Below are 21,992 nucleotides of genomic sequence, written 5' to 3'. Positions count from 1 at the left end.
TTAGACGTCCTCTAATTGTTGTTGCATGTTTTACGTGGCTGCTATGTGATTCTAGCAAGAACGTTTCTTACCTACGCAAAAGCCACAACGTGATATGCCAATTTCTATTTACCCTTCATAAGGACCCTTTTCATCGAATCCGATCCGACTAAAGTGGGAGAGACAGACACCCGCTAGCCACCTTATGCAACTAGTGCATGTCAGTCGGTGGAACCTGTCTCACGTAAGTGCACGTGTAAGGTCGGTCCGGGCCGCTTCATCCCACGATGCCGCCGAATCAAAATAAGACTAGTAACGGCAAGTAAATTGACAAAATTGACGCCCACAACTACTTTGTGTTCTACTCGTGCATAGAAACTATGCATAGACCTAGCTCATGATGCCACTGTTGGGGAACGTAGCAGAAATTCAAAATTTTCTACGCATCACCTAGATCAACCTATGGAGTAATCTAGCAACGAGGGAAGGGGAATGCATCTACATACCATTGTAGATCGCGATGCGGAAGCATTGCAAGAACGCGGATGAAGGAGTCGTACTCGTAGCGATTCAGATCGCGGTTGATTCCGATCTAAGCGCCGAACCACGGCGCCTCCGCGTTCAACACATGTGCAGCCCGGTGACGTCTCCCACGCCTTGATCCAGCAAGGAGAGAGGGAGACGTTGGGGAAGACTCCATCCAGAAGCAGCACAACGGCATGGTGGTGATGGAGGAGCGTGGCACTCCAGCAGGGCTTCGCCAAGCACTGCGAGAGACGACGAGGGAGAGGGGTAGGGCTGCGCCAAAGAGAGAGATCAAATCATGTGTTGGGCAGCCCTCATACCTCAAGTATATATAGGGGAAGAGGAGGGGCTGCGCCCCCACCTAGGGTTCCCTCCCTGGGGTTGGCGGCAGCCCCCAGATCCCATCTGGGTGGCGGCCAAGGGGGAGAGAGGGGGCGCACCTAGGGTGGGCCTTAGGGCCCATCTGCTCCTAGGGTTTGCCCCCTCTCCTCTTGAGGGCGCCTTGGGCCTTGGTGGGAGGCGCCCCAGCCCACCTAGGGGCTGGTCCCTTCCCACTATTGGCCCACGTAGGCCTCTGGGGCTGGTGGCCCCTCCCGGTGGACCCCCCGGACCCTTCCGGTGGTCCTGATACATTACCGGTGACGCCCGAAACTCTTCCGGTGGCCAAAACGGGACTTCCCATATATAAATCTTTACCTCTGGACCATTCCGGAACTCCTCGTGACGTCCGGGATCTCATCCGGGACTCCGAACAACATTCGGTAACCACGTATATCTATTCCCTATAACCCTAGCGTCATCGAACCTTAAGTGTGTAGACCCTACGGGTTCGGGAACCATGCAGACATGACCGAGACGTTCTCCGGTCAATCACCAACAGCGGGATCTGGATACCCATGTTGGCTCCCACATGTTCCACGATGATCTCATCGGATGAACCACGATGTCGGGGATTCAATCAATCCCGTATACAATTCCCTTTGTCGATCGGTATGTTACTCGCCCGAGATTCGATCGTCGGTATCCCGATACCTTGTTCAATCTCGTTACCGGCAAGTCTCTTTACTCGTTCCGTAACACATCATCCCGTGATCAACTCCTTGGTCACATTGTGCACATTATGATGATGTCCTACCGAGTGGGCCCAGAGATACCTCTCCGTTTACACGGAGTGACAAATCCCAGTCTCGATTCGTGCCAACCCAACAGACACTTTCGGAGATACCTGTAGTGCACCTTTATAGCCACCCAGTTACGTTGTGACGTTTGGTACACCCAAAGCATTCCTACGGTATCCGGGAGTTGCACAATCTCATGGTCTAAGGAAATGATACTTGACATTAGAAAAGCTCTTAGCAAACGAACTACACGATCTTGTGCTAGGCTTAGGATTGGGTCTTGTCCATCACATCATTCTCCTAATGATGTGATCCCGTTATCAACGACATCCAATGTCCATGGTCAGGAAACCGTAACCATCGATTGATCAACGAGCTAGTCAACTAGAGACTTACTAGGGACATAGTGTTGTCTATGTATCCACACATGTATCTGAGTTTCCTATCAATGCAATTTTAGCATGAACAATAGACAATTATCATGAACAAGGAAATATAATAATAACCATTTTATTATTGCCTCTAGGGCATATTTCCAACAGAGGGGGCACCCCATAGACACACAAGTTGATCATTGATCTCTTAGCCGTGTGCGGTGCCCCCCTCCATCATAGTCCACCTCGGTCATATCGTTGCAGTCCTTAGGCGAAGCCCTGCGCCGGTAGCTTCATCATCACCGTCATCACGCGGTCGTGCTGACGAAGCCCTCCCTCGACACTCAGCTGGATCGAGAGTTCGTGGGACGTCACCGAGCCGAACGTGTGCAGATCGCGGAGGTGATAACCCACAAGTATAGGGGATCAATTGTAGCCTCTTTCGATAAGTAAGAGTGTCGAACCCAACGAGGAGCTACAGGTAGAATAAATATTCCCTCAAGTTTTATCGACCACCGATACAATTCTGCGCACGCTTGACGTTCGCTTTACCTATAACAACTATAAAACTAGAAGTACTTTGTATGTTGTGGAAGGACTGTAACGGACGCTTCTTTCAGCGCTCGGCGGTTGTTGCTTCTTAGCTCGGTTGGCACATTTCTAGCGAGAATGAGATGTGGATGTTGTCAGGTGCGAAAGGGTTGTCGGACATTTGGAAACAGGTATTGGCAGGAGATATAGCGTTGTCCAGTGTTCTTGGTTGCCCGCCATATGTTGTCGTGGTGATGTTTGTAACCGTAGCATATCGCCGGATCCTTTGTAACTTCTTATTCTCTCTTCTTCTAATACATCAACGAGCCTTTGCGCGTTCACAAAAAAAAAGACTTAACTGGCAGTTGATTTTCATGGTGCGGTGGTGAAACGATATCGTTGAAGACCATGCTGACCGCCTCCAATCCATAGGAATTTTCCTTATGTGTCTCATTTGGTTGGTGGGATTTCAATCCGTAAAAAACATTCCCAAATATATGTATACTATAGTTCATAGGAATTTTGTTACCACTTCAAGCTCATGTGAAGAATCATTTAGTTTTTTCGTGCGCAATAAAACATTCATATATTGTTCAATATGCCATGTCACTCTGTTTTTTTTACAAAAATAGAGCACACGCTCACATAAATGCATATACACTCACGCATATAAGGGCACACACACTCCTCCTAGGAACACCTTGAGAGGCAGCCGGTACTTATTGAGATTGACAATGTCGTTGCACACGCTTCATAGTTGACTAATGCGCCGGTGAACGAATATCGACGAAAAGCCTGAAATAAATTTTGGAGAATGCGAGCACATGTTTCAAGTTTAATTAGCACTTGAACTGAGATGAGCAATTTCCACTACAAGGAACCTAGCCAGCTGAGCTCTGCTCAGTTCGCTCTTTCTAATTTTTTTCAATTCATGCGTTTTAGAGATCTTGTGAATCAAATAAGCCCTAAATGGTTACTTGTTCAAAAGCACAAAATATCGGTAACTCAATCCAAAACACCTACAGTAATTTCCCTTTTTATTTTATGTAGAAATTAACTGAAAAACTCAGTTTAAACTTTTGGTTTTGCTACTTTTCAGACGAAAATTAAATAATTGTTCTTCAGTTCTGTGCTAATAGCCAACGAATCTTATCACACAGACAGTGAGATTCCTACACAAGTAGTACAATGGGTTAAAATGTCTTAATTACACAGCTACAATTATTGACTGGGAGATACTAACATTTTATTTTACATTTTTGAGGGGAGAAAACCATTTTTTAAGTCCAATGGGAAATAGTCAGTTGCATAGAATTTCCACATTTGAAGTAGTACAGCATCGTATATTCACGGGTGCATTGATTGTACAAAGCTTGCCGTGTCTGTACTGCAAAGAGAGTCGGACCATGGCAAGACTTGCAGTGCGGCGAGGCGGCCGCACGCTCAAGCCCAGGCCGCCGGAGATAACCCAGCACGTACGCATGCATCAGCTGGGAAGAACATCCGTCGTTTTTAATAAGGTCGGTCAATCCTTACCAACAGCAACTGTTTTTTTTTAACGAGGCAAACGATTTGTCATTTTCATTGATTAAAAAAAAGAGTTGTCCAGTTAATTAGAGGAAAACCGGGCTAAACCTATATTACAAACCCCACAAGAGGGACACGCGGACGACCTAGCAACAAACGGCAAACAGTCGACCGAAGCATCGAGGATAAGGCAGCTCCGATTTTGCTAACGAGCTTCACAAAGAAAGTTGCAAAACTCGCACCGAACTAGTCCAACGCAACATCCGAAGAGCACCGCCCGCTAAAAACCGCCCTTATGGAGGCATCGTTGCCGCAGTGGCCTAGCCGCCCGCAACTTCGACTTCTCTGTCACAGCCAGAAATCAGCGTAGACGCACCCTGAGGGAGTCCTGGATTAGGGGGTCCTCGGACAGCCGGACTGTTGGACTATGAAGATACAAGACTCAAGACTTCGTCCCGTGTCCGGATGGGACTCTCCTTTGCGTGGAAGGCGAGCTTGGCAATACGGATATGTAGATCTCCTCCCTTATAACCGACTCTGTGTAACCCTAGCCCCCTCCGGTGTCTATATAAACCAGAGGGTTTAGTCTGTAGGACAATAACAATCATACCATAGGCTAGCTTCTATGGTTTAGCCTCTACGATCTCGTGGTAGATCAACTCTTGTAATACTCATATCATCAAGATCAATCAAGCAGGAAGTAGGGTATTACCTCCATCGAGAGGGACCGAACCTGGGTAAACATTGTGTCCCCCGCCCTCTGTTACCATCCGCCTTAGACGCACAGTTAGGGACCCCCTACCCGAGATTCGCCGATTTTGACACCGACATTGGTGCTTTCATTGAGAGTTCCACTGTGCCGTCGCGATAAAGGCTTGATGGCTCCTTCGATCATCGACAACGATGCGATCCAGGGCGAGGCTTTCCTCCCCGGACAGATCTTCGTATTCGGCGGCTTCGTACTGCGGGCCAACTCGCTTGGCCTTCTGAGCAGATCGAGAGCTACGCCCCTGGCCATCAGGTTAGGTTTGGAAACTTGAACTATACTGCCGACATCCGCGGAGACTTGATCTTCGACAGATTCGCGCCCATGTCAGGTGCGCCGCACAGTCACGACGAGCATGACTTAGCTCTGCCGTCGGACAGTGTTCGGGAGATCACACCTACAACTACTCCGGCCCTCAATCCGGAGCATATCGTGCCATCCGAGGACGGGTGGATAGACCCCGCCACGGAGGCCGCGCACGCAGCGGCGATAGAGCCGAATACTGACTTCACCTCTTATGAGCCCCGTGTTGCCGGACACTTGGATTCGTCCTCGGCCACGGGCTCCGAACCGCCTGCGTCCGTGCCAATCGAATCTGATTGGGCACCGATCATGGAGTTTTCCTCCGCGGATATCTTTCAGCACTCACCACTGGGCGACGTGCGAAACTCATTAAGGTCTCTCTCCTTGTCAGGAGACCCTTGGCCGAACTATGTCCGGCTAGAGTGGGATGCGGACGACGAAAAAATTCGCTCCCCACCCACCACCCACGTAGTAGCCACTGTCGACGATTTAACCGACATGCTCGATTTCGGCTCCGAAGACATCGACGGTATGGACGACGATGCAGGAGACGAACAGGAACCACCGCCCACAGGGCGCTGGACTGCCACCTCATCATATGATATATACATGGTGGACACCCCCAAAGAAGGCGATGGCGATAAGGCAACGGAGGATAATCCCTCCAAGAAGCAATCCAAGCACCGGCGTCAGCGGCGCCGCTCTAAGTCCCGCCATAGCAAAAGCAGCGATACCGGCACAAGAGACAATAACGCTCCGGATAGTGCCGAAGACGAAGACAATCCCCTCCAGCCAGGCCTCGAGCAGGAGGATGAACAAGCTAGCCCTCAGGAACAGGCAGCAGACGGAGAATCAGAGGATGACAATTACATGCCTCTCTCCGAAGACGAGGTGAGCCTCGGCGACGAAGAATTTATCGTGCCTGAGGATCCCGTCGAGCAGGAGCGCTTCAAGCGCCGGCTTATAGCCACAGCAAATAGCCTGAAGAAAAAGCAACAACAGCTTCGAGCTGATCAAGATCTGCTAGCGGATAGATGGACTGAGGTCCTGGCGGCCGAGGAATACGAACTCGAGCGCCCAACCAAGAGTTACCCAAAGCGCAGGTTGCTACCCCAACTCGAGGAGGAAGCATTAAAACCTGCATTACCAGCGTATGATGCGGCTGATCGGCCACCTCGTGGCCGAGACAGAGGGGCATATCAGCCCGAAGTCCAGCCCGCACCCCGTCGCCAGACAAACAAAAACACCAAGGCCCGGGGCAACACGCAGGACCTGCGAGACGTATTGGAAAACAAAGCAGGACATACAAGATCGATCTACGGATCACGGGGGCGCGCCCCAACGCGTGACGATGATCGTCACGCCGGATACACTAAAAGCAAATCCGGCCGGGCCGAATACAGCAGACAAGACTCGTATGAACTACGTCGTGACATAGCCCGACACAGAGGCGCCGCACACCCCCTATGCTTCACTGATGAAGTAATGGATCACGAATTCCCAGAAGGATTTAAACCCGTGAACATTGAGTCATATGATGGTACAACAGACCCCGCGGTATGGATCGAGGATTTCCTCCTCCACATCCACATGGCCCGCGGTGACGATCTACATGCCATCAAGTACCTCCCACTAAAACTCAAAGGACCAGCTCGGCATTGGCTGAATAGCTTGCCAGCAAACTCCATTGGCAGTTGGGAGGATTTGGAAGATGCATTCCTTGACAACTTCCAGGGCACTTATGTGCGACCACCGGATGCTGATGACTTGAGCCATATAACTCAGCAGCCAGGGGAATCGGCCAGGAAATTCTGGACCCGGTTCCTAACTAAAAAGAACCAAATTGTCGACTGTCCGGATGCAGAGGCCTTAGCGGCATTTAAGCATAACATCCGTGACGAGTGGCTCGCCCGGCACCTCGGCCAAGAGAAGCCGAAGTCTATGGCAGCCCTCACGACACTCATGACCCGCTTTTGCGCGGGCGAGGACAGCTGGCTGGCTCGCAGCAACAACACATCAAGAAATCATGGCAATTCAGATGCCAAAGATAGTAACGGCAGACCACGTCGCAACAGACACAAGCGCCGCAACAACGGCGACAACGCCGAAGACACGGCAGTCAATGCCGGATTCAGTGGCTCTAAATCCGGTCAGCGGAAGAAGCCGTTCAAAAGAAGCAATCCGGGCCCGTCCAGTTTGGACCGCATACTCGATCGCTCGTGTCAAATTCACGGCACCCCCGATAAGCCAGCCAATCACACCAACAGAGAATGCTGGGTGTTCAAGCAGGCCGGCAAGTTGAATACCGAAAACAAGGAAAAGGGGCTGCATAGCGACGATGAGGAGGAGCCCCGGCCGCCGAACACAGGAGGACAGAAGAAATTTCCTCCCCAAGTGAAAACGGTGAACATGATATACGCAACCCATATTCCCAAGAGGGAACGGAAGCGTGCACTAAGGGACGTCTATGCGATGGAGCCAGTCGCCCCAAAGTTCAACCCATGGTCTTCTTGTCCGATCACTTTCGATCGTAGGGACCACCCCACTAGTATCCGTCATGGCGGTTCTGCCGCATTGGTTCTTGATCCCATCATCGACGGATTTCACCTCACTCGAGTCCTTATGGACGGTGGAAGCAGCCTGAACCTGCTCTATCAGGATACAGTGCGCAAAATGGGTATAGACCCCTCGAGGATCAAACCCACAAAAACCACCTTCAAGGGTGTCATACCAGGTGTAGAGGCCTGTTGCACGGGCTCAATCACACTGGAAGTGGTCTTCGGATCTCCGGACAACTTCCGAAGCGAGGAACTAATCTTCGATATCGTCCCCTTCCGTAGTGGCTATCACGCACTACTCGGACGAACCGCATTTGCTAGATTCAATGCGGTACCGCACTATGCGTACCTCAAGCTGAAAATGCCAGGACCTCGCGGAGTTATAACAGTTAATGGAAACACAGAACGCTCGCTCCGCACGGAGGAGCACACTGCAGCCCTCGCAGCGGAAGCACAAAGCAGCCTTCTGAGGCCAACCGCCAATTCGGCGAAAAGGCCCCCGGACACCTTCAAGCGAGTCCGGAGTAACCTGCAACAGGATCTCCAGGCACGTTCAGAGCTCGGATAGCAATTTGGCCTCCGCCATAGTCCCAGTCAAGCGGCGAAATTTGTGCCGCGCGTACATAACTACGCACTCAAGATACCATGGGCATAGGCGGAGGCACGGCTATGGCACGGCCCACAATGCGGCTCAACCGCCCCAGGGCACGTATACCTTTATCATTTTTCTCTTTCAGGACCTTACTCTCTGGAAGACCTCTCCGGCAGTCTGATTGTTGACTCATTGCGGGAAGGAAATACCAAGGAAGCAAGACGCTCTGACGTACAAGGGAATCCCCAGGTGGTCTCTGATAACGATCGAATACCTGTTTTACATACCAATACGCAGCCTGCCCTTGGATAGGACATGTCAAATAGTCCTATTTTTTGCTTATTGCACTACTTGTATCCGTACGCTTTGACGTATTATTTAAATAACAATGCATAGCGTTAGTCTATTATTGCATTTCCTTTTTCCTTGTCTGCTTATTTTACGACAAATTGCACCCGTACATTCTGGTACGACCAGTGCGCCAGGGGCTTCAGTATACCCCATAACACGGCGTGAAAAGTCCGAACACTTTCGACAGTGCGGCACCCCGAACTTATAGCATTATATGCATCAGCTCCGAATCATGTCTTGGGTCAATAGTTGGGTTTGCCCGGCTCCCATGTTTTGGTACCTTACGTTCCGCTATATCGGCTAAGGTAGCACTGGGAGAACTACTGCGATTGTGTCCCGGTTCTTCCGGACGAGCACCTCAGTAGAGAAAGCCGAAAACTGACTGTCATGATGAGGCGAGAGCTGGTCGCTGTTCGAGAGGTCTCAAGTCCTTAAAGACTTTTTCCGCTTCGGGCGAGGAGTCGGCCTTGCCCGACTTAGGCGTATATAGCGCCCCAAATTCGGCCTTCCGAATACTAGGGGCTTCGCCAAAATTTAAAATTGTAGACTTCTATGGCTAAGTGAGAGTGATAAAGCTTTATAGTCCGATTGCCTGGTTCGTTGTGCTGAACACCTCCTTCGAAGGACCCAAAATTGGGATAAAGAGTGCTCAGGTTTATCCCGAACACCTCAGTACTAGTTACATGGGGGCAGAAGCCGACGACTGGCCAACTCTCAGATTTTATAAACGGCCGCACAGAAGGTAATATTTTAAATTAACAAGCGTTGCATAGCGCAGATGAACTCGTTTCATATTACAGGATCACATGAGTACATTCATTCAAATATTACATCCTTAGCACATTCCTCCGCCACAAGGCGAGCACCCTTCAGGACACTGTCATAATACTTTTCGGGGTGGCGATGCTCCTTGCCCTCCGGCGGCCCCTCCTTCACCAGCTTTTCGGCGTCCAGCTTCGCCCAGTGCACCTTCGCCCGGGCAAAAGCCCTGCGCGCACCCTCGATGCAGACGGACCGCTTTATGACTTCAAACCGTGGGCAGGCATTCACAAGCCGCCTCACCAGACCGAAGTAGCTACCAGGCAGGGGCTCGCCAGGCCACATCCGGACTATAAGACCCTTCATGGCCTGTTCGGCCGCCTTGTGAAGCTCGACCAGTTGCTTCAACTGGTCGCTCAAGGGCATTGGGTGTTCGGTCCCAGTATACTGAGACCAGAACAACTTCTCCGTCGAGCTCCCCTCCTCGGCCCGGTAGAACTCCGCGGCATCCGACACACTGCGGGGTAGATCTGCGAACGCTCCTGGAGAGCTCCGAACTCGGGTAAGTAAAAAGAAAGTTTCCTTCACATGCTTGCTTTGCATAATGAATGCCTTACCCGCCGCTATCTTCTTAACCGCCTCAATTTCCTGGAGGGCCTTTTGGGCTTCGGCCTTGGCATGTTGTGCGTTTTCGAGGGCCTTCGCAAGCTCGGACCCTTGCGTCTTAGAGTCAAGCTCCAAGGACTCGTGTTTCTTGACGAGAGCCTGGAGCTCTTGCTGCACCTCGCCTACTCGGGCCTCTTGCTTCTCTCGCTCGATGCGCTCCTTGGCCGCTTTGTCTTCGGCCTCGGATAGCGCCTTCTGCAGGGCCGCCACTTCGGTCGTGGCCCCTAGCAAAATTCATGACGATCCTATTATTCCAAAACCAAATTTTTCTTTATCAATATTCAGACGGGGTGTCACTTACCTTTGTTCTCTTCGAGCTGCCTCTTGGTAAGGCCGAGCTCTTCCTTGGACCGCTCAAGGTCCCGCTTCAGTGCGGCGACCTCCGCAGTACGAGCGGCGGCGGCCAGCAGTGAAGCCTGCTTATTCACATAGACACATTCTGATTAGACTCCTGCGATTATTATTTGATCCTCTATTCGGCCTTTCTTCGCGAACGCCAAACAGAGCATCAGGGGCTACTGTCTATGCTGTAACATTTTCTTACAATTTGATTACTTACCTCAAAGCCGGTTAGGAGGCTGGCACAGGCTTCAGTCAGTCCGCTCTTAGCGGACTGAACCTTCTTGACTACCGCACTCATAATAGTGCGGTGCTCTTCGTCAATGGAAGCGCCGCGAAGCACTTCCAGCAAGTTGTCCGATGCCTCTGGATGGACAGAGGCCATCGGCACAGACGGCTTGCCCCCCTTAGCGAGGGGTTGCCTGACAGAATCCGGAACCACTGGAGGTTCCGGCGCCGTATTCGGCTTGGGGCTAGACTTGCTGCCCCCGGCGTTAGGGCCCAGGGGAGTCTTGCCCCTCGTGCGCCCAGCGCCTGGAATGTCGCCTTGGGGCGCCTCCGGAACTGTCTCCCCTTGGTTCAGTTCCCTTTGAGACAACACCTCGGCGTCGTCCGTAGGGCGGGGAGAGGAGGCGGTCGGGAGTGAACCGCTGTTCATATCTGACGGGCCCAAAGAATCATCCGACGAAGATACGTCGATATGGGGTCGGGATGGACTGCATAATCATGTTCGGCGTGATAAGAAGCAGTACAATAAAACGTACCAAGAATTATTATGGTATCCGGATACTCACGACTTCGCCAGGGGCTTGTCCCTGGGTAACCACTCCTCGTCGCTGAAAGCGGCCGTCGTGGAGCAGTCCGGGAGGAGGGTCCTTCCCTTCTTGGACCCTTCGGCCTCCCCTGATGGGGCGGCCTTCCTTTTCCTGTCCCTCCCGGCTGGGGGTGAGAACTTTCCTCTTCCTCCTCCTCGTTTTCGTGGGAGGAGTGCGCCTCGGTGTTTTCGGACGATGAGTCCGATATAACCTTGCGCCGGAGACCCTTCCTGGTCCCCGTGGCCTTCTTCTTGGCCTTCTTCTCCGGCACCTCATAAGGCGCCGGAACCAGCATCTCCGTTAGGAGAGCATCTGCTGGATCTTCAGGCAGGGGGGCTGGAGAATCAATCTGCTCCACTGTCGCTACCCAGTCCTGTTAAATGGCATGGAGGCTTAGATCCCGCGCATGGTTATACTGGGGAAAAGAACATCTTATGAGATATAAAAGACTTACCGGATTGGCAGGGCGCTTTGCGCTGAGTCCGCGGTCCTCGGTAAGGGGAGGAGGTACCTCGGCGCCCTTGAACAGCACCTTCCAGACGTCCTTGTGCGTCGTGTCGAAGAGCTCTCGCAGCGTCTGGTGCTTAGCCGGGTCGAACTCCCACAAATTGAATGCCCGTCTTTGACACGGGAGGATCCGGCGGAAGAGCATGACTTGGACCACGTTGACAAGCTTGATTTTCTTGCTTATCATGTTTTTGACGCAGGTCTGGAGTCCGGTCAGCTCCACCGATGAACCCCAGGATAGGCCCTTCTCTTTCCAGGAGGTGAGCCGCATGGGGATTCCGGATCGAAATTCGGGGGCCGCCACCCAGTTGGTGTCGCGCGGCTCGGTGATGTAGAACCACCCCGATTGCCACCCCTTTACGGTCTCCACATAGGAGCCTTCGAGCCAGGTGACGTTGGGCATTTTGCCCACCATGGCGCCTCCGCACTCCGCTTGCTGGCCGACCACCACCTTCGGTTTAACGTTGAAGGTCTTCAGCCACAGGCCGAAGTGGGGCTTGATGCGGAGGAAGGCCTCGCACACGACGATAAACGCCGAGATGTTGAGGATGAAATTGGGGGCCAGATCGTGAAAGTCCAGCCCGTAGTAGAACATGAGCCCACGGACAAACGGGTGGAGGGGAAATCCCAGTCCGCGGACGAAGTGGGTAAGAAATACCACCCTCTCATGGGGTTCTGGAGTAGGGACGATCTGCCCCGCATCTGGTAGCCGGTGCGCGATATCTGCGGCCAGGTATCCGGCTCCCCGGAGCTTTGTGATGTCCTCCTCCGTAACGGAGGAGACCATCCACTTGCCTCCCGCTCCGGACATGCTTGGAGCGGTTTTGAGGAGAAAATGCGATCTTGGGCGCTGGAGCTCGAGTGCGCAAGAATGGATGAGCAAGGAAGAAGAAGGCGTGGGTGAAAAAGATGAATCCTTGTCCCTTTATAAGGGCTGAAGAAACTATGTGCCTCCCCACCTGCCTGGTAAACTCGCTTATTCCCCAAGCGCTGTAATTGATGGCGCGGTTGGATTACCCACACCCGTATTGATGAGAATCCCGTGATAGGGGACACGATCTCTGCTTTGACAAGACGTGCCAAGAAAACCGCCTCGCAATATGTGCAGTAGCTGGTTAGGAGAAACGGTTCGAACAATGACTGGGCCGTGGCGTGATGTCACGCTATGAAACTTTTCAGCAGATTAGATTTGTGAAAATATTATACTCTCTACAGTGGTATGTGGAATTTATTTTACAGAGCCGGACATGATCCTTGTGTTCAAAATCTTCTATGGAGTATTCGGAGGAGGAACCCGCCTTGCAATGCCGAAAACAATCTGCGCGCCGGACTCATCGTCATTGAAGCCTGGTTCAGGGGGTACTGAGGGAGTCCTGGATTAGGGGGTCCTCGGACAGCCGGACTATATACTTTAGCCGGACTGTTGGACTATGAAGATACAAGACTCAAGACTTCGTCCCGTGTCCGGATGGGACTCTCCTTTGCGTGGAAGGCAAGCTTGGCAATACGGATATGTAGATCTCCTCCCTTGTAACTGACTCTGTGTAACCCTAGCCCCCTCCGGTGTCTATATAAACCGAAGGGTTTAGTCCGTAGGACAAGAACAATCATAATCATAGGCTAGCTTCTAGGGTTTAGCCTCTACGATCTCGTGGTAGATCAACTCTTGTAATACTCATATCATCAAGATCAATCAAGCAGGAAGTAGGGTATTACCTCTATCGAGAGGGCCCGAACCTGGGTAAACATTGTGTCCCCCGCCTCCTGTTACCATCCGCCTTAGACGCACAGTTCGGGACCCCCTACCCAAGATCCGCCGGTTTTGACACCGACACACCCATTGACGCACCGGACCGTCGGCATCAGAAGGACATGCCACGACTCGGCTCTGCTCGCCACCATAGTCGTTGCCACACACGTTGCAATGCCACACCAACCTCACACCGCCGGTCGGGCACCTGCCGACCGTGATGTTGTGCTCGTCCAGCCCTTGGGGAGGCGCGTAGGAGACCATGACCTTCAAGGCGACGCCCCCAAGGGGGAAGCGACGTTGGAGCGACGCCGTCGCCCGACTCACAAGGAGTCTTGAGCTTTCGCACGAAGGACATGACTCGGGGTGGAGAAGGGGGGAGAGCTCTACAACGACCCTCCAGCGAGGAGAACGACGCCCACAGACGACGCGTCGTCGGCACCAAAAAAGCCGGGCAGATTCTCATCCGAAGCATCCCAATCCTCTCCAACCCACGCAGCCAGCGACAAAAGAGCCACAGGCCCGCACACCCGCTGGTCCAAGCACCTCAAGCAACCATCTCGCCGCTGGCAGACACCGACGAGCCGGATCCGGAGACAGATCCAGCAACCTCCTGTAGCAGCACCACCGCACAGGCCACCAAAGATCGGTCTGCGCGCGGAGGTCTCCGAAAGGCAGGAAGGGGGGGCGCCACCCCGCCCCGACGCGCTGGCGAGAGCACCGAGCCATAGCCCGGGAGCTCGTCGACGTCGTCACCACGGCAGCAGCCGCCGGCGACGCAACAACATCCAGAGCACGCGCGCGGAGGAGCCTCCAGACGGTTGGAAGGGGGGTCGCCACCCCGCCCCGTCGCACCGGCGAGAGCACCGGGCCACAGCCCAGCGACCCGTCGACGCCGCAGAGCCCGCCGCGACGCATCACAGGAGGGCGAGCCTCCCTCCACCGTGAGATCCAGCCACAGGACAAGGAGATACCCCGCCGCCGCCGTCTCCCGCGAGGACTTAGACCGGCGACCTCATCCAACGACGGCGAGGGGGAGTCGAAGATGGGAGGGGGGCAGCCGGCGGCTCGGTCTAGGGTTCCGCCCGAGCCGCCCCAGAAGGCGACGCGTGGGACGGGAGTCGTGGAAATCCGGATACCAACAGCAACTGTAACCTACTATACCGAAGATCCGAGAAGACTCCCTAGCGGTCGACCGCTCCAGCGAGCGAAGCCAATCCAAGGCAAGTCATCAGCCGACCAGAATTTCGATAAGGGCCCACCACGTGAGGCTTTTGTACGAAGGCTGGGAAGGCATGAGGAGTCGGCCCCATCTGAAATCAACACTAATCCCCCCCCCCCCCATTTTCAGTGGGGCCCGCGCCTAATTAATTCGCCCCTAACTAATCACGTATTTAAGCCACTTTCCAAATCAAGCCTGTCCGAAAACGAGCGCTGCAACGCGCGCGCGCGAGAGCACCGACTGCGAAATCCGCTGCTCGGATTGCCACAGAGCGCCAATAATGCAAGCGTGCACCGCTGTCCAGACGCACCTCGACTACGTGCCGTGAACCGCACCACGCGTCCATGCATCACGTGCCCAACAACCCAAAGCTTGTATCTGTGGTTTGGATTTTTGGTTCCCCAACTTGGAAACTTTGTTCAGTTATATTTCCAGCTCCAAGCCGAACGAAACAGGGACGGGCCGGGCGACCGTGCCAGGTTTGTCCGTCCGGGGTACCTGACCTGACGCGGGCTCTGCGTTGCCCAGCTACCAGAGCACGTGGTACGCGTTGGGGGAAGACTTGGACGATTTGCTACTCCGGTCTAGCTGCGGTTTGTCAAATCAGCCGGGCTTACTTATCTTAGCAGCCTTGGTTTGATCTTCGGTATAGTAGGTTACAGTTGCTGTTGGCAAGGATTGACCGACCTCTTCTTGAAAACGACAGATGTTCTTCCCAGCTGGTGCATCATTGGGCACGATTGCAACAGTTAATTGCACCGTGGTACAACTGGAAATGCATGCGTACGTGCTGGGTTAGCTCCGGCGGCCTGAGCTTGAGCGTGCGGCCGCCTCGCCTCACTGCACGTCTAGCCATGTTCCGACTCTCTTTGCAGTACAGACACGGCAAGCTTTGTACAATCAATGCACCCGAATATACTCCGGTACACTTCAAATGTGGAAATTCTATGCAATTGACTATTTCCCATTGGACTTAAAAAATGGTTATCTCCCAGTCAACAATTGTACCTGTCTAATTAAGATATTTTAACTCATTGTACTTGTATAGGAATCTCACTGTCTGTGTGATAAGATTCGTTGGCTATTAGCACAGAACTGAAGAACCGTTATTTAGTTTTCGTCTGAAAAGTAGCAAAACCAAAAGTTTCAACTGAGTTTTTCAGTTAAGTTCTACATAAAATAAAAAGGAAAATTAGTGTAGGTGTTTTGGATTGAGTTACCAATATTTTGTGCTTTTGAACAAGTAACTACTTAGTGCTTCTTTGATTCACAAGATCTCTAAAACGCGTGAATTGAAAAATAAATAGAAAGAGCGAACTGAGCAGAGCTTAGCTGGCTAGATTCCTAGTGGTGGAAATTGTTCATTTGGGTTCAAGTCCTAGACTTGACACACGTGGTCGCGTTTTTCTAGATTTATTTTAGATTTTTCGGCGATATTCGTTCAGCGGCGCGTCAGTCAACTATGAAGCGTGTACAACGACTCTGTCAATCTCAATTACTACCGTCTGTCTCTCTAGGCGTTCATAGGGGTAGTGTGCGCGCGCGTGATTGTATGTGCATGTGCTCTATTCTGTAAAAGAAAAATAGAGTGGCATGACATATTAAATAATATGTGATTGTTTTGTTGCACACAAAAAAGACTAAAGATTCTTCACATGAGATTGAAGTGGTAAGAAAATTCCTATTAACTATAGTATACTTTGAAATTCTACCAACCAGATGAGCCAGAAAAGGAAAATTCCTATGGATTGGAGGCGATCGGCATGGTCTTCAACGATATCGTTTCACCACCGCACCATGAAAATCAACTGCCAATTAAGTCCTTATTAGAGGAAGAGAGAATAAGAAGTACAAAGGATCCGGCGGCATGTTGCGGTTACAAACATCACCACGGCAACATATGGCGGGCAACCAAGAACACCGGACAACGCCATATCCCCTACCAATACCCTCTCCAAATGTCCGGCAACCCTTTCGAACCTGACAACATCCGTAGCTCAATCTCGCTAGAAATGCGCCTACAGAGCTCAGAAGCAACAACCGCCGAGTGCTGAAAGACGCGTCCGTTACACTCCTTCCACAACATCTAGGCGGTAAGAAGGGCGATGAAGTCGATGCCCTTATTTTGCGCCTTAGGGATTAGCGCGCGACTTGCGGGCCACCACTCCACGAGAGTTGCATCCAGACTAGGCACAAGCTGGCCGAGGCCGCAAGGAGAGAGGGTAGAGTGCCAAACCTCTCTGGCAAACACGCATCGGCTTCAGAAGACGTCCCGAATCAACTGCAATTTGTGACACCACCGCACCGTGAAATCAACTGCTATATATCAGCTGGAAAATGACATCCAAGGGAACCCCAGAATCAACCATCCATTTGACAACATTTTCATAAAAAGGGGACGTGCATCTCACTGATAAAAGGTGGATAGAATTATTGTTTTCACACATATATATGCATCAAACCAAATACGTACGTCATGGCCCCATTATTTCAACGTTGAGATCATACCAATACAGGAAGGAATTTGAAGCATGTTTTTCACTGAAAACATCCTACCGTGCACCGCGTCCCGCGGAGGGGCAGCCCTTGGGCACCACGCAGAGCCCGTCGTGTTGACACCGCACGAAATGCACGGTATTCGCCTCCTTCCTCCTTCCCATGATCGATTGAGCTATTTATGTGCAGGCGGAGGGTCCGGGAAAATATCGAGAGCAAGGGCAAATTAGCAGACGCATGCACCGACCATACGTCTTGCTATAGAAAATGTTATACATGGACGTACGTACCGACATCTGTGTGCATGCTTGTCAAGTAAAAGATCCGGCTCTGGCTATTTCTAATTGTGGCGAGCGCTGGTTTTCCGTATGTGTGTATGCGTTCCCCAGAAAATCTCTCCCGCCGGCCGGCCGTCGCCGCCGTTGTGTATTGAGCCGTGGATCGTCGGCGTGGAACCTTATATGGAGTCAATTTAGCTACTTTTCAGTCAGCTGAATTTTTCAGTTTCGGTCAGTCGATTTCCTGTCTGTTGGATGGTGCTCTGAGATGCGTGTTCTTTTTTTTTCTGGTTATGCATCTGCCTTTGAGTTGGGCCAAGTCAGATGGACTGACCCGTTGTTTGGGTCAGTCGAATCGGCTTTCTGGGCTTCCTCTCCTCGCGGGCGCCCGTTCTCTTGTGCGCACCCGTTAAGGGCCCCGGCCCGTGCGGTCGGATGCCGACCGTCGGCGCTCTTCTCGTATTATCCTCTCGCTGCTCGTTATCTGTCAGTCACTTGTCCCGTGGTTGCCTCAGTCGCTCTTCCGTTCTGTCTTCTCCTCTTCCTTGCCTCCGCTAGGGTTCGTGAAGCTTCTCCTCTTCCTCTCCCCCGTGGTCTGCTTGTTCTGAGTTTAATTCTCCCTTTGCTTTTGTTTGATCTGCTTGATGTGCTGATGTTTCTTAATCTGATTTTATACCTAGGTGCTTTACTCATGCTCTTTTTCTTTGCAGGTTTTGCCAATCCGGGCTCTCTTGGCAGAGGGATTAGCTTTGCTGGATCTCATCCGTTGTTTCAGGTAATTGTCTTTTGTTGACTCTTGTTATTGTACTGCTTTTGTTGGTAGATAGATTTGTCCTCTAGGGTTCGTGAAGTTTGTTGTCAGATCTGCTTGCTGTTCTTTTACACTTCTTCTGCTTTTGTTTCTTGCTAGTTAGAGTAGTCTTCTAGGGTTCTTATTTTATCTTGGTTTACCTAGGCTTTCTGATTTTTTTCAGATCTGATTATTGAAATCGTGTTTGCGTTATTTGGGAGTAGTTTATGATGCTTCTGGTAGGTCTTTTTGTAGTGTTCAGATTTGTTCCAGTATTTTGTTCTGATTAGGGTTATCATGATAATTCCTTTGGTTGTAGTGCAAGTAGCATGGGTAGGATTGTTAGATGTGTGGTGTTTTGGTTTTAGGGTTTGAAGAGATTATGTTAACTAAGTCTTGTATGTACTTAAAGATCCAATCTTTTTTTATATTGTCATTCTCAATATATTTTACGTAGTGTGCTTCTTGCTCATTCTTGATTTTCTTCAGATTTTTACATGTTTAGGTTTGGTAGTTACTTTGTAGGTTTTAGGTTTTGGTAGTCTGTTTCTAGGTTCGAGCAAATGTTTTTTTTCAGTGTGTGTATGTTTAGTATCTAGTCAAATTTGATGTTTTTTTTATGTAGGTATGGTTTGCCCTGTTTGCCGTTGTCCGGGTGCTCCGTGCTTACCAGTTGTGGAAGCTCATGAAGTCCCAGAGGTTTTCGGTGTTGTAGTTGATGATGCTTGCTTCAGGAGGATGGTGAGTTGTATTAATGTTCTTCAAATATATGTACTTTCTATGGGGTGAATTTTTGTGTGCATGTTATTCAAGGATTTCTTGTATGAAACTTCTTTGCTGTTGTACATTGTGTGCAAGATTCAGTATGATTCACCTTTGAGTTTAATTATAGGTATTGTGTATCTCATGTAGTATAAATCTTTTTTAACCAAGTCTTTTTGTATGAATCTTTCCTGTTGTTTAGTGTTTGCAAGTTTAGTATCACGAATCAATGCGGGTTCAATCAACCAATATATGTAGTTCTGTTTGCTGTAGTTATAATTGTTGATTGAGTTATCTATCATGTAATCCTTGTTTGTTAAATCAATATATCTACCCTTTTGTACAAGGTTAATATTAGTCTTTACTGTTGTAAAATGTGCGCAAGTTTACTATGATGAATGTGCAATTTTAGTATGATGAGCATGCAAGTGTAGTATTGGATTCTACATGAATTTTTGCTTTTATAAAGTACGCGCAAGTCTATTTATCTTGAGGGTGCAAGTTTTACTTGTAAATTCTGAATTTTATGGATTAGTTTTGTTGCAGTAGTTATAATCGTGAATTCACTTAGCTCCCCTGTAATCCATGTAGGTCAAATGCCTTTTATACAAATTAATGTATCTACCTCCAGTAAAAACTAAATTACGTTATTGAAAAGGATAATACCAGTCTTTTGCTGTTGGAAAACGTGCGCAAGTTTAGTATCATGAAAGTGCAATATTAGTACTTTGATCATGCAAGTTTAGTTTTGGATTTGTATATCATTTTTTTTCTCTTATAAAGTGTGTGCAAGTCTAGTATTTTGAGGATACAAGTTTTATTTTTGTAAATGTTGAATTTTATGGATTAGTTTCGTTGTTGTAGTTATTTTTGTGAATTCACTTAGGTGCCCTGTAATCCATGTAGGTTAAATGCCTTTTTGTACAAATCAATGTGTCTACTTGCAGTAAAACTTTTTTCACACAGTTCATGATTTGCTTGCTGTTGTTAATAGCGTGCAAGATTTAGTTACATGATGATGCTATTTTTATTTTTATTTTTTTATGGTTTAGGTTTGTGATTTAGTTATAATTCTTAGTTTGATTGAGTTACTCTGTAAATTCAGTAGATATCATTTTTGTATCCATTTTTATGATCTGTTTCTAGTGAGACGGGGTATAATTAAGGGGTTTATGAAATTTGCAGTTCACCTCAAACTAGGATATCGATGTTTATACATGCAGTTAATCTCAAACTAGGGTATCATTTTGTACACATCTAAATTTAGTATTGGGTTCTTTCTTACAGTAGTTTCCATTTTTTCGTAGTATCATTTTTGTTTCAAGGGTTTTTTGAATTTTTCGCTCTGATAAAGTGTGCGCAAGTATAGTATGATGATGATGCAAGTTCTTTTTTTGTAAATTTTGATTTTTTGTGGATTAGTTTTCTTTGCTGTAGTTATATTTTTTGTGAATTGGGTGTTGCTACGTTCATATATATACGTCCTGCAATATCAGTTTTGTTGTCGTGAAATGTGCGCAAATTTACTGTGATGAATGTGCAATTTTAGCATTTTAAGCATGCAAGTTTAGTTTTTAGATTGTATATCATTTTTTCTCTCTTTACAAAGTGTGTGCAAGTCTAGTAGTTTGAGGGTGCAAGTTTTATGAAGGTAAAAGATTATGAATTCAATCAGCTACCCTGTAATCCATGTAGGTTAAATGCTTTTTGTACAAATTAATGTATTTACCTCCAGTAAACACTAAATTACGTTATCAAAATGGTTAATATCAGTCTTGCTGTTGTAAAATGTGCGCAAATTTTGTATGATGGAAGTGCAAATTTTGTTGTCCATCTTGTTCTTCAGGCAGTGAGCATCCCTTCTTATTTTTCCCCATTGCATGAATATGCATTTCTCCCTGTTTTTTTCATAGATCAAAAAGAATATGCAATCTGTGATCTGGGTATGAAATTGAGGATTATCCATTTTTCTAGCAGATCTGCTGCTGTTGGTTTGGTGGACGAAGGAGAAGGTAGTTGCCAGCAAGAATCGTCTGGAGAAGTTGGGCAGAAACATCAGAAGGCAACAGGAGATCTGAGCTTTTTTTCTCCTCCCATGGTGGCGGCTGTGTGGGTGTCGAGAAAGAAAGAAGAGGAGGCAAGGGGGAAGACCTAGTGAGCTGTACGTTAACTGGATCTTTAGCTTAGCGGGTTCAGGCCCGTTTTCTTTCTGGGCTAAAGAGACAGCAGAAGAAAGAAACAGAGAGTACTGAGCTTTTCTTTCTGTTGGGCTGACTGACTGACCATAGTTTTGGGTCAGTCAGTTTTCTTTTAGGTTGCAATCTTTTTCCTTTGTTTAACAATCGACTGACCACTTTGTTGAGTATCTGTAGCCGCTCCCATATGGAGTATGGACCAGCCCGTACGAAGGCACCAATCATACGGATACAGCATGTCGAGCGTACGCGGTGCGTGCCGGCCGGTCGATGGAACCACATGCATGCGGGTGCCGTGTGTGGCGCGTGGCCGTGTGGAGGTGGGCTCGTGGACCACGCGGGCTAGCCCTGTGCCGGGCGCGTACACCGGAAGTGAAACTTGGACGTCGGGGCTGGCAGTGCATGTGCATGCAGGGCCAGCCGAGTCCGGTCTCTCCTTTCTTTGGCTCTCACAGGTCGGAAAAATACTCCACCAGCCATCATACACTCCCACGTCGATCGGCTACGTTGCAGCTTGCCCGGAACTTGCCGGCGACACCCCATCATCAGCATGGACTACGGACAAGGGAGACAATTCCGGAGAGCTCTGCTCTTCCACGGTACTAGTAGTTGTCACGCCCAACCACGACCCGAAACGCATCCACAGCTTCCCCACGATTGTCGCCCTCGGTGGCGCGACCGGCGCGCTGTTCGGCCGGAACTTGGGAGTTGGGATGGACCCTCTCATCCCAAGGATTACTAGGTGGCGGTGTTCTTGTACAGTCCCCCACCGGCCGGCGCATTTAGCTC

The 21,992-nt window shown here is 49.8% G+C and overlaps 1 long non-coding RNA gene across 1 annotated transcript; it reads left to right on the top strand.

Moving 5' to 3' along the window:
* The first annotated feature begins 17,801 nt into the window (after window positions 1-17,801).
* Window positions 17,802-21,379, top strand: LOC123048710 (uncharacterized). The gene is made up of 4 exons (XR_006423362.1): window positions 17,802-18,015; window positions 18,167-18,231; window positions 18,872-18,987; window positions 20,986-21,379. It is a non-coding gene; the product is annotated as an uncharacterized lncRNA (long non-coding RNA).
* The last annotated feature ends 613 nt before the right edge of the window (window positions 21,380-21,992 follow it).

Source organism: Triticum aestivum, chromosome 2D (genome assembly GCF_018294505.1).
Source record: "Triticum aestivum cultivar Chinese Spring chromosome 2D, IWGSC CS RefSeq v2.1, whole genome shotgun sequence".
Classification (NCBI taxonomy): domain Eukaryota; kingdom Viridiplantae; phylum Streptophyta; class Magnoliopsida; order Poales; family Poaceae; genus Triticum; species Triticum aestivum.
This window is presented reverse-complemented; position numbering and strand designations above follow the sequence as displayed.